Below are 20,015 nucleotides of genomic sequence, written 5' to 3' on the forward strand. Positions count from 1 at the left end.
AAGTGAGTATTGGACATTGAACTTTGACATTCAAATCTCTACTCCGACTTGGTTCTTCTGGGCTGCTACAACGAAGGAGAAATTCAGGTTTTTTACGTTTATGTAATTTACTTTCATTTGGTTTTCTTTTGGGATTTGCTAGAAAAATCTCATTGTATTGGTTATTTGAAGAGAGCTAGGAAAACTCAGAAGAGGGTTTTTTTTTTTTAATTGTGTAAACCCACAGAGAAAGACACAATTGTGAAGGTTTTGGGTGAACATGGAAAACCTATATTTGATAGTGAACGCTGATATCCCCTGTGTGAGGATATTAGGAGTGGAGTAGCTGTGTGGCTATTTATTAACGTTGGTGTAACACAGGCGAACCACTATAATCCCTTGTGTTTTGTGGTTGTGTGATTTATATTTCATATCTTTAATTATTCATTTGTGGAATGTATATATGGATGTGAATGTTGTAATCATTTTATTTCAAGCTCAGTGGGGAATGTTGTAATAAGTTTAGATTTATATTTCTGCAATTTATTCCGTGCTATCTCTTTATCAGTTTGAGCTTCAGTTTCTCTAATTGTTCCAGTAAGGTTGCCCTGCCATTTATATGGTGCATGGTTGTCCTTAGAACAATCAATATTTTGAGATTGCATTCAGCATTGTGTATTGATTTATTTGGCTATCACACTTTCTTTATTTTCGCTATATTTATTTTAAATTTGGCATAGTCCTATTCACCCCCCCCCCCCCCATGGACATAAAGCTTGGCCATTTCAATGTGCATATTTAATGTATATGAAAACTAATATTATATTAAATAAACATAAAAAATGAAAATTTTACAATGTATAATTGAACTATAAATATTAATGTAGTAGTAAACATCTTGTATAAATATGTATACAAAAGATTATTGGATATTTTAATAAAGTTGTAAATTATTTAACAATGCAATTTTAAATATGGTGTTGTACAATTTCCAATTCATGTATATGCATAGTATGATATTGTATATTATGAATTATACGCTAGTAAAGGTGTGGTCAATAGCATGTATATAATGGTATGTTAATATTTATTTATATAATTGTAAATTGTTTTAATTAATGTAATTATAAGTAAAGTACAATAGTAATAGATTTTATATTAATTGGCCAGTAATATATGGTGGAAGCCTCACAAATGGCCCATTAGGATTTTCTCACCGTTGACTCTCAATCTTGGGGTGATCCAACCCTTAGATCAACGGTAAACCACCATTGGAGCTAGGAATCGACCCATATGGCCCACCTGGGCCTCATATGTGCCCCAAACTGGGCCGGGACCCCTAAGAGAATGGATGGAGTGGATTCATCATAGACATTTCAGTGGCCCCCACACGAAGCGTGTACACACCATATGTCATAATGTAAGAAGTGCACTGGACGTAACTTGTTGGTCAAAAGAACTTTGACCGATCCATTTCACAAAAAGGAGCAAAATCCTCTTGCCAAACGTGAGTTTAAATTTGAGAGAGTTCAATCCCCAAAGTGGGCCACCTTGGCCACTTTCTGGACAATCCAAATTGTCCATTTCACTCAGGGTGGGCCACTGAACAAAACCATGTCCTTGCCCTATGTATTGAAACAACAAAGATCAGACCAAGCCATCCATTTCCTTTTTGTGGGGCTGAGATTCATGAGGGGGACCATCAGGTAGCTTGTTGGGCAATCCAACATCCCATGGACCAGAGGTTTTCAGCCTCCCTCCTTGCCAGCTGAGAAGGGTCTTCTCACAGCCCAAAAATGGCTGACAACTAAGAAGGAAGGAAAATGAGACTTTCCTATTTTAGTTACCAATGGCTGTCACATTGGTGGCCGTCTGATGGGCCACGTGGCTTCATCTCAACCCTCCTACATGGAAGGTACGAAATGAGATAAAGAGTTTTCTCATCTTATGAGAATGAGGAGGGAGATAGAGAAGATCTCATGAGATGGAGTAAGATCTCATCTGAGATTCGAAAAGTGGGCCCCACACCATTAATGGGACCCATCCAAACCAATCAAATGGTCTAGATTTACCTGAGATCCCCTAAGTACGAATCCACCATTGTTGGGTGGGTCATCTTCCTCTAAAACCCGCCCAACCACCAACTCAAGATGGGCCCCACCTGGCCTAGAAGTTGTACTCCTAGGTAGCCCTTGATGCCACCACTGCATCCCCAAATGTGGATGGGCCCCCTGCAAGCTCTTTATTCAATCTCAACCATTTAGTGTGGAAAGCTTTTGCCAACCGTTGGTCTCTCCTCTCCGTGTCTTTAAATAGGACACCACTGCCCTCTATTTCCACACCAGAATGAAAGAGAGAAAAGGAAAGGAAGAGAGAAAAGAGAGAAAGGAGAGAGAGAGAGAGAGTGGAGTCCAGATTTGGCCGGTAATTGGCCCAACTTCTGTTCTTTTTTTCTCTTCTATTTTCTTCTTCATTACGTACAGATAGCAGCCCTGCTGTAAGCTACACTTTAGGCCAAAATGTGGCCTAAAAACAGGCTTTGTTGAGGGGCCAAAAGCGGCCTGTGAATGGCCTCAGCAAAGAGCTGAGAACCAGCCTTAAAGCAGCTTACCAACAGGCCCTGTTTGAGTTCTAAAATAGGCTGAAAAACAGCCTACAAAAGGGGCCATGCACAGTGATAGTGGTGGGCTGCACTGACTGTGGGCCTCACCAAATGTTAGGTGGGCTGCACTAACTGTGGGCCTCACCTTGCAAACAGGTGGGCCGCACCACACACCTGTGCACCATTCCAAATGGGCAGCAAGCCCTAGACGTGCATAAAATAGCATTTTTATATATACAATAATATATATATATATATATATATACACAATTGGTGGGCCACACACGTGACCCACCTTAATGTTATTACACCTAACCATCCATCCGTGTGGGTCCCACCCATGATGTACGTGTTTCATCCGTGCTTCTCTGCACGTGGGACCCACTTGAGATATGTATTATATCTACACTGTCCCTGTACGTGGGATGGTGTGACCCACAGTAGTATATGTGTTAAAAGCACGCCGTGCATCAAGGGAGCCCACGTATGATGTATATATTTCATATATTCCCACTGTCCACACACATGGGCCCTACCATGATGTGTGTTGAACATCAACACTGTCCATTTGATGGGCCCCCTTTATATATGAGGTGCCTCCAAAAATTAGCCATACACAGAGCTCAGGTGGCTCACGCCATCTACAATCTTGTGAAGACATGTTAAACCATATAAAGGGACTTGCTAGGGTCCATCTGAGATATGGATGCACCCGAAACTTGGTTTGACCCCTTAACCTAGTGGGACACACATAATGGATGGGTTAGATTTGTGAACCACAACTTGGTGGGCCCAACAAATGATTATGAACGCTTTAATGGTAAATTATAGTATCTACTATCATGATTTAACCCTCTATTGTTACTTGATAGCTATTGTCATTTGTATTACGATAATAATTGAGGTTATTAAACACAACTAACCATTAGTAGGTTATCCATGCTAATAGTAGTTCTTACAAACAAAATTATCATTATTAAATATTAGTCATTTAATTATCATTCTTAGGTACAATCATTAATAGTAGATCATAACATTATTAGCATCATAATGATTATTATTAATAAATTGGCTAATGGTAATTATAGCACCAATGTTAACCATTAATTATTAAATTAATATGGCAAGTTATCACTTGCTAACTATAATCCAAACCCTGGGTTGGGGCTTTAGCCATAAACATGGTATTGAGGAGGATTAACCATTGGTTGATTCTTCATATTAGTAGTGAATATTATAAACAAAATTATGATTATTATACACTTACACTCCTTAAGTAGACAATAGGTTATTAATCATTATAAGAGTATTAGATAAGCTCGGTACATTTAAATACGAACTTATGAACCATCATTATTAATATTGATGGATTAATACCCCTATAATAAATATTATTCTATCAGTTGTACGATAATAATAATAATATTAATCAATAATAATTCAGGATTCAAATTCGAGAATCTAAGTTTAAGACTAAACCCTAAGATGAAAACCCTAATTTTATCTTAAGACCCTAAGATAAATAATCCAAACCCTAGGTTATAATCTCAAACATAAATAGTGTATAGAACTCGATCTAACCATGTAATTTCCTAATTCATAATAGGACTCGATTATAAGGGACTGCACCTCCCCTAGCCATGCTGGTAAGCGATCCAACTATAAGGTGATGATTTCTTCCCCTTGAGCTTTCCATTTTCTCATTAGCTTAAGTATAGTTTTATTTTAATTTAAATTGATAATTGATATCTCCATCTTATAATCACTTGTGTAATTGTTGGAATCAAATTGCTAGATTTCATGCTTAATATTTATCCTGCATATTATCTCATGCTTGTGTATTATTTGTGGATTGTTTATGGAACTTAATCTGGTACATCAGTGGGAAACCCCCACCTATAAATGTACACCCATACTTGGAATGTAACCCGATTGGTTGTGATTATAATGGACCTTCCACTTAGTGGTTATTGAGTGGTGATTTAAATTGATAAATGATGTGGGCCTACCATCCAGGGTTGCTGTGTCCAATGGTTTTCAAGGATGGTCTTTTATCTTATGGTTTTGATACTCGCCCTATGTGACTTATTTTGATACTCGCTCTATGTGGCTTGTTTCGATATCGCCCTATGTGGCTTGTTCTGGTATTTCCCTTTATGGGTTCAGTGTTTTATACCATACAACCATACGATGGTAAGCCCCTTATACTGCAATATGATTGGCCACTAGTCGACGAGTTTCCATTAAACATCCTAAGATGATAGTCTCATGAGCCGGGGATGGTGGTATGGGACCTATGCCCGAGCTGTCGGCCTATGTTGATGACAAGCCCCCGTAGTGACCTTGAGCTTATTTAAATTGGCTGATTGTTACTGGACTAATAATGGTTTGGCTAATCATGCATCCATAGCATATTGCGATGACGGGTGGCTAATTCTGGACGCTGTAGCACGTGCCCTTAGGATCATCGGGGTATTGTTTCGCTAGCTCCCAGACCACTGACTATCGATCTATTGTTCCGACTGGATGATTTTTCCAGGTCGATGATTTGCATGGGTGACGAGCCCAAGTTCCGACTGCATGCGCATCCCCAGGTCGATGTGCTTTCACGCATCAATGCATTTAAAAATACCGCATCATGTGTTGTTTTGATTGCCTTGTTGTTTTATAACTATGCTTACCTAATGCGACGGTTTGAAATCTTGAGGGGAATTCACACTGAGTTGGCCATTCATCCATAAAAAATATAACCGTACAGGTAGCACGGGTGGCTTAAGTGATATGTAGGTTCAGACTGATGAAGAGCCGTTATGACGGTTAAGAATATGTGGTTGTACTTGTCAAGGAAGCTGCGCTATCTTGCGGATTTCGTTTGTGTTTCATATGCTTTTAAATTTCTCATGTGTGTAATCTTGTATTTGTTATTGTGGAGACATTAGTTTGTATAAGTCATTGTGGGCAACCTCTGTATGTTCTAAATATAGTTGCAATTTTTCCTTTATGCTTACTTGTCCATTCTACGCTCATCTGCTTACTCTAATAAATGAAAAAAAAATGTATACTCGAATTTGACTATCGTTTAAGGTTAACACTCGGGTTTTTGGGAAACGGGTCATATACTCGGGTCTTGATAAGTCGGTGCGTTACACACGCATTGAAAACTCCTTAGACGTGCGCTTTCTCACCAAAGCACATGCAATGCGGTGTATGGTTGTGTTAGCCAAGTAATTTATTAGGCATATTCATACAGCATATTCAGGAAGCTAAGGTACCTTCTTTTTTATCATTTACCCAAACAAGGATCCATCTAGGGTCGTCAATCCTAGTTAATCACATACGATAGGCAAGTTGTAGGGCATCACCCCTGATGAAAGCAGTAGATAGGCAAGTTCAAGAGTTTACACACGAGGTCGCTACGGGGAGGCTCGTTACCTCAGCGTAGGCCTAATTTATACTCAAGGTCACTACGGGAGGCTCGTCACCTGAACGTAGGCCGACAGCTTGAATACGGTTTCCCATACACCACCATATTCGACTCACGAGTTTTTTGGGATTGCTCACTAGTCACTACGGGGAGGCTCGTCACCCCAGTGTAGGCTGACAGCTCGCCACGGTGTCCCATACACCACCATGCCCGGCTCATGAGTCTTAGCGCATCTTGGTACCATGGTTAAAACAGGCTTTACATTGGTAAGCGGTACCTTAGATTCAAACAGTAGCGTTCATACATGGTAAACACATAATAGGCCAATCGGATTATTTGACAAGTTCGATTGGTACGAGCGCAGGCTAAATAAATCAATATGGAGCGCATATACACTCCACGTGGCTTAACCACTGTCGACAATCACCGTATGACTCAGATTCATTGGACGTAGCCAATGTGACGAAACTAGTTCGGCCACTCAACTGGGAACCGTTACCGATTGCCTGGACTGCGTAGTAGTCCCAATCATACTCAAATGCAATAGGCAGTCACATATGTTAATCATAACAACATTTAAGAACAATTCAAACATAGTTCCCATTTGAGCATTTTATCAAACACATTGGACAAGTTATTATACATGTGCATTTCATCCATAAATCACATAGCAGCAATTTATATTATATGAAGGATACTATAAATATGGATAAGATAGTTGAGAATCCTATCCCAACATCCTTGTTAAAAGCGATTCATCAAACAATTTCTCATTCAGACATTTTATCAAACACTTAGACTACACAATACTACTTACATAAACTAAATTAGTTATAACATATATTATGGCAGATCGTTCATAAAGGAGTTGTCATACATACAACAAACATGTATTCTAGATTATTAGTCATGGCAAGCATAAATCATAATTGCACTTTCATTCAAACATTTCAGCAAACACATGAAATGCATTATATATTCACATAGTTCACACACATGTATAGTTTATCAAATACATCGTAATTAAGATGATATGGTAGCAATCAAGTCAAACATAAATCATTGCTGACATTGAAAGCCTTGATAACCATAACCTAAATGTTTATAGTTCGCACCTTTCGTCGAATTTCTCGTTTTGAAGTAGGTTAGCTATTTCGCTTATTACCTTATTTGGGGTTCTAAAAGAAGTTTAGGGTTAGGATTTCGTACGCAAATCGTAGTTATAATCAATGGTGTAGCGATGGCGGGGAGACGAAATGGCGTATGGGGTCGTGGGAAAGGATCCCATCAGCGATCTCCCTATCTCTCTCTCTTCTCCTCACTCTTTCTTCCTCTTTTCTCTCTTCTCTCACCTAGGGTTTGAGAAATTCGTATGAAAGAGAGAGGGGGTGGTTTTAGGTCTTTAAATAGGCCCAGAAGTGATGTAAATGGCCCCAGGGCCATGGTATACTTAGGTTATAGCCAAATGGTGTCTGTTTTTGATAAATAGGGCCCTTAGGAAGGTCCATTTCTCACCTAAGTTATGAAGCAAGCCCCTGACAATGGACCTATACCAAGACTGTGTTTATGGTGCGATTTGACAAACTGATCGGCAGTGAAGGACCCGTATTAGATCAACGGTCGTCATTCCTCGATCAGGGCCATAAGTATACGGATAAGAGCAGAGAAATTTTCCTGATCCATGGGTAAAGTTTGGTCAGAATCTGATGGTCCGCAGTCTTCAATTTCACCCGCAAGTGAATGGCCCAATGCATTTAAGTTTGGGTTCATTTTCTAAAGATATTCACGTTTCTCACACACTTCGCTCAAGGCTTAAGTTGTGCTTTTCTGGATACTATTTGGGTTCGATTCCCTCGATGGTTGTCAAGCCTAATAAGATAGTCATAACCTTATAGTTTCGCGGTCATCGGACTTTCGATCCGTGGTCTAGGTCCGATATGGAGTTTCAATGTGCTCCCAAGAGCAACAGGGTTTTGGAGTTTCTCCTAGGTTTTTAAGTAGTGTTAACCTAGCGATTTTAATGGGTTTGGGTCTTGCCATTTGTATTAGTAGTGGTTCAAACTAAATCCACCAATTATTTAGTTCAACACTTAATTAATTTTTGTTTAATTCTTAAAGAATTCGGTCCTTAAGGATTTCTGCATGAGGTGGTACTCGAGTCTTTGTACGGATTTTTTCGAGACGTTACAATCTACCCCCCTTAAAGAAAAATTTTGTTGCCAAAATTAGTACCTTTTCGTACTCCTCGAGGATCTGAGGGTAGTTTTTATGGATTTCAGCTTCCATTTCCCAAGTAGCCTCTTCCTCAGTGTGGTGAGTCCACAATACTTTCACAAGAGGGATAACTTTGCTACGCAGCACCTGTTCCTTCCTATCCAGGATCCATGTTGGTCGACGTACGTAGGTAGCATCTTCACTTAGCTGCACCTGCTCCCACTTGATAATGTGAGTGGGATCAGGAACGTATTTCTTCAGCATGGACACGTGAAATATGTTGTGCACGTCGGTGAGTGGTGTGGGCAAGGCAAAACGGTATGCTACCACACCCACTCGGTCTAGAATCTGGAATGGAACTGTAAGTCGCGGTGTGAGTTTCCCTTTCTTGCCAAAATGGAGTACTCCCTTCATGGGGGAAACCTTAAGAAAATACATGGTCCCCAACTTCAAATTCCAGCTGTCGCCATCTGGTATTAGGGTAACTCTTCTGTCTACTCTGTGCTTCAAGGAGTCGGCGTCTAATTATATCAATCTTCTCTGAGGTCACTTGAACCAAATCTGGGCCAATCAGACTCTTCTCACCAACTTCCACCCAATAATGCGGTATCGACATGGGCGCCCATACAATGCTTCGTAGGGAGCCATGTCAATTCTCACTTAGAAGCTGTTGTTATAAGCGAACTAAGCATAGGGAAGACAATCGTCCCAACTGTCCTTGAAATCAAGCACACATGCTCACAACATATCTTCAAGTATTTGGTTTACCCATTCCCTCTGCCCATTGGTCCGTGGGTGGAACGTGGTATTGAACTTCAGTTTCACTCTCATTACTTCCTGGATTCATGCCTAGAAGATGGACATGAATCGCGTGTCTCGATCCGACACAATCTCCATAGGCACTCCATGCAGTCATACAATCTCCATGATGTACAGCCTGGCTAAATCATCTGTGAGTTTGAAACTTTAATCAGGAGGAAATGAGCCGATTTTGTCAATTGGTCCATAATCACCCAAATGGAGTCATGTCCCTTCCTCGTCTTTAGTAACCTGAAAATAAAATCCATAGATATGAAGTCTCATTTCCATTCAGCTATGAGCATGGGCTGAAGTAAACCAGGAGGTCGGCGATGCCCGGCCTTGACCTGCTGGCATGTGAGACAACAGGATACAAAATCTGCTATCTGGGCCTTCATGTTGTCCCACCAGTATGAACACTTCAAATCCCGATATATCTTTGTACTACCATGATGCATTGCCAATCTTGAATTATGTGTGGCTTTCAGAACCTCTCTCCTCAAGTCATGGAGGTTCGGGACACATAGGCGGCCGCGATATCTCAAATCGCCATCTAAGCCAACCCTTCATTCGGAGTCTTCACTGTCACTTGCTTGTCTTCTCATTTTCCCCAATAGTTCATCTTCCTTCTGAGCCATAATGATTCGGTCATCAATAAGTGGCTGTATGTGGATGTGTGCGATGCTCTCGAATGGCTCCTCTACTATAAGCCTCTATTCGAAATCTCGCACAAACTCTACTATGTTCCATTCTTCTACCATCAGTGGAGCTGTAAATTCTATTATCTTCTTGTGGCTCAATGCATCTGCTATAAGGTTGGCCTTGCTAGGATGGTAGGAGACCTCAAACTTGAAGTCTTTCAAGGTTTCTATCCAACGATGTTGCCTCATGTTAAGATCTCTCTGTGTGAAGATGTACTTAAGGCTCTTGTGGTTGCAAAAGAGCTCGAACTCCTCTCCGTGGAGGTAATGTCTCCAGAGCTTTAATGCAAAAATAATTGTTGCCAATTCCAGGTTGTGCGCGGGGTAGTTTTCTTCGTGCTTCCTTAACTATCACGAGGCATAGGTGATCACCCTATCCTTCTGCATAAGAACACATCCCAAACTAACACGTGACGCATCAGTGTATATAGTGTATCTGACCCCTTGCTCTGGTAATACTAGCATGGGTGTGGACGTCAGCTTGTCCTTTAATTCCTGAAAGGCTGCTTCTACTTTCTCGTTCTAGGCGAACTTAAGATCCTTTCGTGTGAGCTGAGACAATGGTCTGGCTATCTTGGAAAAGTCTTTAATAAATCGACGGTAGTAGCCTCTAAGGCTGAGAAAACTCCTCACTTCTGTAACTGAACCGGGTTGCTCCTAGTCTTATACTACGGTTACCTTAGCAAAGTCCACGACAATACCTTCCTTGGACACCACGTGTCCCAGAAACTTGACTTATTCCTTCCAGAAGTTGCATTTTTGGTATTGAGCAAACAACTGATTCTTCCTAAGAGTATTGAAGACTGATCGCAGGTGCTCTTCGTGATCCTTTTGGCTCTTGGGGTATATCAAAATGTCATATATAAATACGATGACGAACTGGTACAAATATGGCTAAACACCCAGTTCATGAGGTTCATGAATACAGTTGGTGCATTCGTAAGTTCGAACGATATCACGAAAAACTCATAATGCCCAAAACTAGTTCTGAATGTTGTTTTCTGCACGTCTTCATCCCTGACGCACAATTGATGATACCCTGACTGAAGGTCGATCTTAGAGAAATATCGTGCCCCTTTCAACCGGTCGAACATATCATCTATCTTAGGCAAAGGATACTTGTTCTTCACTGTCACTTACTTCAACCTACGATAATCAATACACAATCGCAGCGATCCGTTCTTCTTCTTTATAAACAAAATAGGTGCTCCCCAAGGGGATACGCTACATCGTATGAAACCTGAATCCAACAGATTATCAATCTGTCTCCTCAATTCCTCTATTTTACATAGAGGCATGCGATACGTAAATAAAGAAATAGGTGTCGTACTAGGCACAAGGTCGATAGTAAAATCGATCTCGCGCTGAGGAGGTAGTCCAGGTATTGTCCTGAATATGTCCGTGAAATCTTAGACTACAGGCATGTCACCAAGTGTCGAGACATCAACATTCTCTAATAAGGAAGCGTAACAACTTATATGTAGGGCCAACTGAACTGAACTGAGAAAGTAAAGGTCATTCCCTCAGGTCCATGAGCTGTCACCAATCTGGTATCACAGTCGATCTCTGCCTTCATTTCGGTGAGCCAATCCATGTCGAGGATGACGTCGTAATGATGCAGCGGGGTGACAATCGGGTCAATGTACATCGTTCTGATCCCTAAGTCTATCGGGCAATCTTTACAAAACTTAGTAGCGTCGAAGAAAGTCCCCGTTGCGGTAAGGACTCTCACCCCAATCATAGGGGTAGTACTCAACCCAAGTACGTAACTATAGAGCATGATACTATCGAGATAGTGGACCCGGTGTCCACCAATAGAAATACAGGTGTACCTTGAATGTGGGTAGTGACTTCAAAGGCTAAAGGCACTGCAATTGCTATCTTAAATGCACCAGCTGCTAGTGCATGTACATGTGCCTGTTGAGGACGATTTGGTTGCACTGCCATAGGTCGTTGAGGCGGCCTATTTCGAGGTATTGGTGGTCGGTAAAATGGCTATGCTGGTGGTGCCGATCGTAGAGGTGGAGTTGATATAGCTTGTGGTGGCTGATAGTTGATCTTTTGAGGTGGCGTAAAACCATTGTCCCTCATCTTAGTAAATTAGTACGTGTCTGAATGGCCCATCCTCTTACAGTAGGGGCACTACAAATCTGATCGCCTCTGCTGCGTCGGTGGAGCCATAAGCCTGGGAGGCGAATCCGCACATGGCCTCTTGTTAAAGAACGGCCGGTTCGGCATTTCAAGTCGAGGCCTCGGGCCCATTGGTAAATGTGTGTGAGATAGTCTGTCTCCATCCTGCTCAGCTCGCAGGGACATGTTCACTAGCTAGCATAGTTGGGAATGATAGTGCAACAAATCTTCGTATGGATATCGGGCCGCAGACTATCTGAAAATGCCGCATTTTCATCGGCTCATCTGCTAGGATCAAAGGAGCATATCTGGCTAGCTCCGTAAATCTGTTCTCATATTTTGACACGGTCATTCCTCCCTGTCGGAGGTGAAGAAACTCACCCTTCTCTTCATTATGGTAAGTGAGGGGGAAGTCTTTCCATGGAAGTGAGTCTCAAATGCATTCCATGTCCACATGTGTCCTGTGGGAACTGTTCATAAGATGCTGTCTCAGCATAGACTAGTCTCCTTCTCGAACATATATGTGACTAGCTCAACTTGTTCTGCCTTAGTGCAGTGCAGCGGTTCAGCATCTTAGAGATGTGATCTAGCCAGTATTTGGCTTCCTCAGGTCTATGAGTGCCCGTAAAGGTGGGAGGTCAGAAGCGCTGGAAGTGTTCAAATAGACCACTGGTATTCATATTTCCAATAGGGTGTATAGGTGGTGCAGGAGGGATTGTACTCATGTTTTAGGCAATGACCCCCGCAATAGTGGGCAAAAACTGTTGCTATTGTTGCATTAAAAATATCATCTGCTCCAACCTATCAGGAGGAGGAGCCGACTGAGGTACATGCGGCGTCGATGTTGACACACGGTTCTTTTTCAGAACCGGTGGTGCAAAAGGTATTGGCCCATTAGTGGGGCCAGTGGCCGACTGTGAATCTAGCATAGTCTCAAAATTTTTACCCAGGCTAGGGTCCGTCTGGTTATCGTTCAGGGGAGGTGCCCCATCGATCGATCTGCCAAGTGCAAGACGTGTCATATTCCGAGTGGTTTTTGGAGGCATTCCCTATATACAGCATAAGGTGTAACATGTGTAAGATTTCTAATAACTACACTCAAATTTTTTTCCAAGCATTCTACACATTCCAAACCAAAAGAAGTTTTATGCATTTCATTTAACCAAAATTGTCACAATACATGATATGTGGTATTACATGGATCATGACAGAAGATGCATGTGAGCTAATCTAACAAAAACTTTAAACACTAAGCACACTAACAACCAACTAAGCCTACTAAGGCTATTACAAAAGAAAACAAGAAACAAGGAAAACCTAAAGACGACTACAACATATGACTAGTCGTCCGACTCTGGTGAAGGTGGAGGTGCACCCTTGTCCTGCATACAACACAGGAGAGCCTTTAAGGTGCGAGACATCTTCTTATATTTTTATTTCAGATAAGCCTGATTCTCTTTAAGCCTTTGCTTCAATTCGACCTGGGTCTCCTTAATTTCCTGACTCAGGGCGGCATGATTCTCTTCAATCTGAGCCATGCGGGCTTCTAAGGTGGCCCGATCACGGCGGTCATCATGTGTAGCAGGAGGAGGTCCCCCATCAAAATATTGGGCCTCCTCTTCTTCCTCACTGCTTTCCTCATCATTTTCTTGCTCAGTGCCTTCCTCTTCAATACCTTCTTCCATACTTCCTTCCTCTATTTCATTTTCTTCCTCTTCTTCTATCTCATCTCCATACTCATCGAGCCTTGCTTGTCGCTGCCTAATGCCTATGCCCATATTGTTAAGCGTAGTGTCACTGATTATATGGATCGGGGCATGGTTCTTCATATGGAGTCGGAAGTTAAAATTTTGGGCGATCTTACAAACAAGTCGACCGAAAGGAAGTAAGGCATCACCCCGTGTAGATCGTGCAGTACCCACAATCTGAGACAATACGAATGTAAGCAGGCATAACTTGTCTCCCTGACCAGCTCTGTATAAGAAATCTACCATGAGTCGAGTACATTCCATGCGATTACTCCACCTGGGGTACACATTATACTTAAATATGTGGTGGAGTAGGTGGAAATTGTTGGTTATTTTAGTCGATGCAAGGCAATTTCCTCGCCTCCACTGCTTAAGTTGGCCGTAAAGAAAACATGTGCATATACAAGTCCACGCTTCATACCCATGATATGAGCTATCATGTCTACATTGACTATGGCCTCCTCCCTTCCCAAAGGGATAGTAAACTACAGCGGCTCCAGTAGTGGGTCCCGTATATAAGCATAGAAGGCACGTACAGCTCCTTTACTTGCATGGGTATTTCCCTCAAATATGGGACCCCATCCATTTTCCAAGAGCATGTCCATCACTGGGTATAACCTGAAAAGCCTTTCATCTACATGACCTCGAATACAACTTTTCGGTTATGGAACCTACCTAATTCGATGCCCGTCGATAGCGATCTTTCGATAGGGATCCGCAGGTCAAGATCTTGTTTTGATCTTCTCTCTCGCTCAGCGCTCGTGCTTGCTTTAATGCCCGTCTTCTTCCTTGTACGGGTTGAGCAGCTAGGCCCGGCTTCATCCGCGGATGCCTTCTTCTACCCCATAAGGGAAAGGAATGTGGAGAGGGAGAATATGGCGGCAACTAGCTCAAAGAGCGTTATGGAAGTAGAAAAAGTTTAGATATTGAAGTGAATGGAAAAGTTTAGGGATTTTGAGATACAAAGATGGGTTTGTGTACTCAAATGAGGAGAAATAGGGGAGATGGAGGTTGTAGGAGATGGTTTTGAGAGAATAGTGGAGGTGGGTGTAAAATATTAAAGCAGATGAAGCTTAGTATATATGAAAGGGAGATTTGAGAGGAGAAATGAGGTTTTGGAGGGGTTTTGAGAGCCAGGAGGGGGGTGAAATGGACAAAGGGGAGTAAAGGGGACCCAAATAGGGTGATCCCACATGAAAACGGGCCCCCACACATGTGGGTGAGGGCAGTGGGCTACTGGAACCGCAGGCCCGCTGTGGCCCGCTGGAGGTGGGCGCAGCGCACTGCTGACGGGGTGGTGCCGCTGCGGTCCTCTAGACTGGTGGCAGTGGCCTCCCACTCCTGGGGTACCGAAAAAGTGCAGGGGACCCCCTGAGTCCCACAAAAAAATGGGCTTTATGCCCTTACGTCCGTGTGACATATTTTCGCGGTCCATGTAGCACATATTCACGCTTTTTGGCCTAATTTAAGTTTGGGATTCACTGACTAATAGTTTAAACCCGTCGATTGATGGTCAAACAAAAGAATTGAGATTATTTCACATGATCTCAAAGGCGTACAGGTCACATTTCAACGGTCAATCTCGCCCGTCGGTGAAACTTGGGATCCTACGATCATTTTTACATTTTTTTCACCCCCACCTAAGTCAAAGTGTATCAAAGTGTGTCGTGTTACCATAACTCGGGTCCAGTTTAGTCCAAATCATGCTTTGATACCAGCTTGTAATACCCCAAAAATCGAGGGTCGAGCAAAGCTCAACTCTCGAGTTCCGACACATCACTTATGCAACATAGATAATGATGTTTAAATGTTGTCCATATTAGTGCATCAAACATGAGTGGGATCATACTAAATCAGCAAATCATACTCTAGAGTTAATGCATATAAGCAAGTGGAAGACTGAACTAAATATATAAAGTATATACATGTTTAATAACCTCCAGAGTATGAATGTGCTACCGGGCTGAATATATACATAATTTATTTTAAAATATACAAAATGACAAAATGTGAATGTACGACTAATCCATGTAATCCCTATTATCCCGGCGACACAGCTCTAAGTCTATACAGACCCACCCGAGAGCTACACGTAGTAGAACTCCTCCTCCTCGTCTAAGAAATCTGACTCTGTCGCGTAAGCCTCACTATAACCTGCATCTAAATCAGAGTCCGGTTGATGTTTTAAAATACCATCTCAGAGTGGGAATGAGTGATTAACTCAGTGGTACTATAAGGCAAAGGTTAGCATGCTATCAATTCAATCAAGCAGTAATGATAAAGCAATACAACAATCATTTTCTAATTACTCTTGTTAATGCAGGAATAATATGCAGTAATGATGCATGCCCTCTCCTGCACTCCCTCAGCGACTTCATCTAACGATCGTGCATGGCAAACTCCCTAGATGTGCGCTTCTTCGCTAAAGCACATGCAATGTGGTGCATGGTCGTGTTGGCCAAGTAATTTATTAGGCTTATTTATACAGCAGATTCGAGAACCTAAGGTACCTTCCTTTTTATCATTTACTCAAATAAGGATCCATTTAGGGTCATTAATCCTAATTAATCACATATGATAGGCAAGTTGTAGGGCATTACCCCTGATGAAAGCAGTGGATAGGCATTCGTAATAATGAAAGGGCCGGTCGAACGAGATCAGAGTTTTTCTGAAAAAAGATGTAACTGAGAATTATACATAAAGACTTTTTGACCTGGTATGAATGATTTTCAAAGAATGTGTTGGTCATGAAACACCTTCATCCTATCCTTATAAATTCTCCAGTTCTCATATGCATCATTTCAAATTTTCTCGAGTTCATTCAATTGAAGTTTGTGTAGCGAGCCAGCTGTTGAGGGTTAAATATTGTATATTATCCCCCATTTACATCTTGGTTTTATGAACATGATAATGCTTAATGTCCTATTTTACTCATCTGTGTATTGCATGGTGAAATTAAGAGCTTGGATTGGAAAAGGTGCTAAAAAGCATGGATTTGATGCTCGAAAGTCACAAACACAAAGAATGGATCTTAGGAGACAAAGATTGAAGATTTCAAGGTCCCAAGATTTAAGAAAACCAAGTGGAGAAAGAAAGAAGTCGAAAGAACAAGTGTCGAATTCTCATTAACTGTGTCATTGATCTCCATTCGATGACATCGAACATGGGTCGATGACAACGAATTTATGGATGAAAATCGAGTTAGTCACTGGACAAATTGAAGACATTTCTCGATGACTCAAAGACTTGTTCGATGACTTGAATCTCTTCTCGATGACATCGAATCTAGTTCGATGACATCGAATTTTCTGTGGATTTTCGACAATACTCGCTGGATACATTGAGTACAATGTTCGATTATTCGAAGTACTCTTCGATGATATCAAAGACATGTTCAATGACATCAAAGGCCTCTTTGATGACATCAAATTTATTGAAGAAATTGAAATAACTCGCTGGCCTGTTTTGGACGCATTATCAATTCCTCAAACAACACTTGATGACATCGAAGGCAGGTTTGATGACATAGAAGGTTACATAGTCCGAATGAAGTTACAATAGTGTGAAAAAACATGTATAAAAGGTACCTTTGATGACATCGAACGATTCGCACAGAGTTACGCAGAGTTACGTGGAGTGCGTAAATTTGAGGCGATTTCTGGATTTTTTTCAAGTCAGTGCAAAAGTTGGTGTTGCACAACTATAAATAGGAGTCCCCAAGGCATCCCCGGGCATCATTTAGGGTTTGGAGGAGCAAAGCATAAGGGTGGAGAGCCATTGCCAAGTGTTTTTCTTCCTTTCTTCCTTAGTTTTTCATGCTCTCTTCTAAGGTTTTAGATCTAATCATGTCTATGGTTGGCTAAACCTCTTAGCTAAGGCTAAGGGGTGAAGCTTGTAGCATGATGTGATGTTTCTCTTGCTTTGATTCTTATTTATGTTGAACTTCATTAATTCTAATTTGATTTCTAAAGGAATACTTTCAGTTTTTAATGGTTTATTGTGACTTAAATTACAATAGATCCGCAATAGCTTTGAGTATCTTCTTTTCCTGATTTTTGAGATTGTGGGATTGGTAAATCCTATTGTTTGCCATTATCCTATGGGCATGGTTTGGTGATGGAATCCCTTCCAATTATCACAATTCTCCTTCGTTGAGAAATAGGTGAATGAAAGTTCAATTTGATTTTATTTCTATCTCTTCCAATTGGAGAGGATATGACTCCAATTCCAATTGAGTTATTTTAATCAAGTAAGAGGATTCCCTAATTATTGCAAGTGGATCCTTGGAAACCCTAGTTCACACCTTTAAATTTATTAGTTTTAATTACTCTATTCACAATTACTTTCTTAGTCAATTCAGAATTAGTGGATGGAACAACATGATAAGGAAATTTATAAAGAAATTCTTCCCATATCATAAAACAAACACCCTTAGAAAGTTGATTATGAACTTCGCCCAAAAGGAAGATGAAATATTCTTCTAATGTTGGGAGCAGTTCAAGGATCTTGTCAGTTCATGTCCACAACGCGGATTTGAAACGTGACGTATAACAAGTTTTTTCTATGATGGACTAACATCTTCCATGCGCCAAATGGTCGAGACAATGTGCAATGGGGAATTCATGAGCAAAGATTGTCATTGATGTGTGGGATTTTTTTGATAAGCTTACTGAAAACACACAATTATGGGGCATCTCTCCTAGACCCAATATCATGTCTAAGCCAATTCAAACAAAGGAGAGGGGTGGAATGTATGCTTTGAGAGAAGAAGATGATATAAGTGCTAAAGTGGCCAGTCTCATAAGGAAACTCGAGGCCATTGAACTTAAGAAGGACAAGGCTAAGGAAGTAGTTTGCGGTATTTGTGCTTACAACATTCATATGACTAAAAATTGTCTAACAATACCTGCTTTTCAAGAGATATTGAATGAACAATCGAATGTCGTAAACAACTACCAGAGGCCTTTCAAAGGAACCACCTTGAACACATACAACCCTAGCTAGAGAAACCATCCAAATTTCAGTTCGAGGAATGGGCAAACGGCTACTCCTCAGGGGATGCTTAACTAGTTTTTGGATCAAAAGAAGCCTCAGGATGATCCAGTTTTGAAACACATTTAAAATCAAAAGTTTTTTAATCAAGGCACACAACAAGATTTTCAAGATCTTACCAAGGTTGTGCAATGAATTGAGTCACACTTGACGATTGGAGAGAAAGGGGTACTTCCAGCCCAACCACTCCCCAATCCTAAACCACAATATGAAGTTAGTGACCTAAGCTCTTCAAATCAAATGGAGCAAGCCAAGTCTATCATCACTCTTAGGAGTGGGAAGACCATTGATAAAACCATTCCAGTTAAGGCTGAAAAGCTGACCCGGAAGAGGATAATAATGATAGACCTAGCACTGCTCCACAGGATTTAAAACCGGAACCTTAGGGCAAGCCAAATGCCCCATTCCCCCAACGTTTAGTTGCACTAAAACCTTTGTCTAACTCGCAGGATATTCTAGAGGTGCTTATGCAAGTGAAGGTCAATATCTCTCTACTGGATGTCGTTAAACAAATTCCTTCATATGCTAAATTCCTGAAAGATCTATGTGAAATTGCGGTAATGACCGCTTTAGTTGAAGTGAGAATATGCTAATATGTCCGATGGGGGGGGGGGGTTGAATAGGACATTTTAATATTTTATGATAATTTAAAATCCTATCAATCTTATCCTGAGAGAATATGCATGCATCAGGATTCCTTTGAGGTAAATCTAATGGCTTCCAAGTCAAATAGAGGATCCAGTCATGAAACTATTTAAAAGATAAATAAGATGCAAATCATAGTTTATGATGGATGTGACTATGTGTGAGGTGTGATCTCAGATAATCAGATATGAAAACATTTTAAGGAAATCACACAAGCAGTAGAATACAATAGCAATCGCAAATACAGTTATTTTGGAGAATTTTTGGAAGATCTGGATCGGACCTAGACCACGCGTCGAAAGTCCGATGGCGATGATCTTAGGCTGTTGCGGTCACCGAGTTGGGCTTGACCATCACCTCGAAAATCAAGTCCATCTGATGTTCTGGGTCGATTTGCTTGAGCTCGGAGTGAAGAGTGTGAGAACGGTTGAAATTTAATAAGCTTTTGTGAAATCTGAGTCGTGTCGCTTGCGCGACGATTTTAAGCTATCTGACCGTTGGATTCTGACCCAATTTCACCCTCTAATCAGGATAGTTGGCCCAGGCATACCCTAGTGCTTGTGGACCTGATCGCTTGCAAGTCCGCCACGTGTGAATTCCAGACGAAGCAGGACCTCGATCCTCGAGCTCCTGTTAGTAGGACTTTGTTGGCGGAATTGTCGCATGGAGTCTATGAAGGCCGTAGAGTCCTTTTTGAGGCTCATGTTGATCCGCGGCTCTTT

At 41.3% G+C, this 20,015-nt stretch overlaps 1 non-coding gene across 1 annotated transcript; it reads right to left on the bottom strand.

Annotated features, from left to right (window-relative positions):
• Positions 1 to 18,023: 18,023 nt before the first annotated feature.
• LOC131217888 (small nucleolar RNA R71) lies at positions 18,024 to 18,130 on the bottom strand. The gene has a single exon (XR_009157474.1). It is a non-coding gene; the product is annotated as a small nucleolar RNA R71 (small nucleolar RNA).
• Between the last annotated feature and the right edge of the window lie 1,885 nt (positions 18,131 to 20,015).

Source organism: Magnolia sinica, chromosome 10 (genome assembly GCF_029962835.1).
Source record: "Magnolia sinica isolate HGM2019 chromosome 10, MsV1, whole genome shotgun sequence".
In the NCBI taxonomy this organism is placed as follows: domain Eukaryota; kingdom Viridiplantae; phylum Streptophyta; class Magnoliopsida; order Magnoliales; family Magnoliaceae; genus Magnolia; species Magnolia sinica.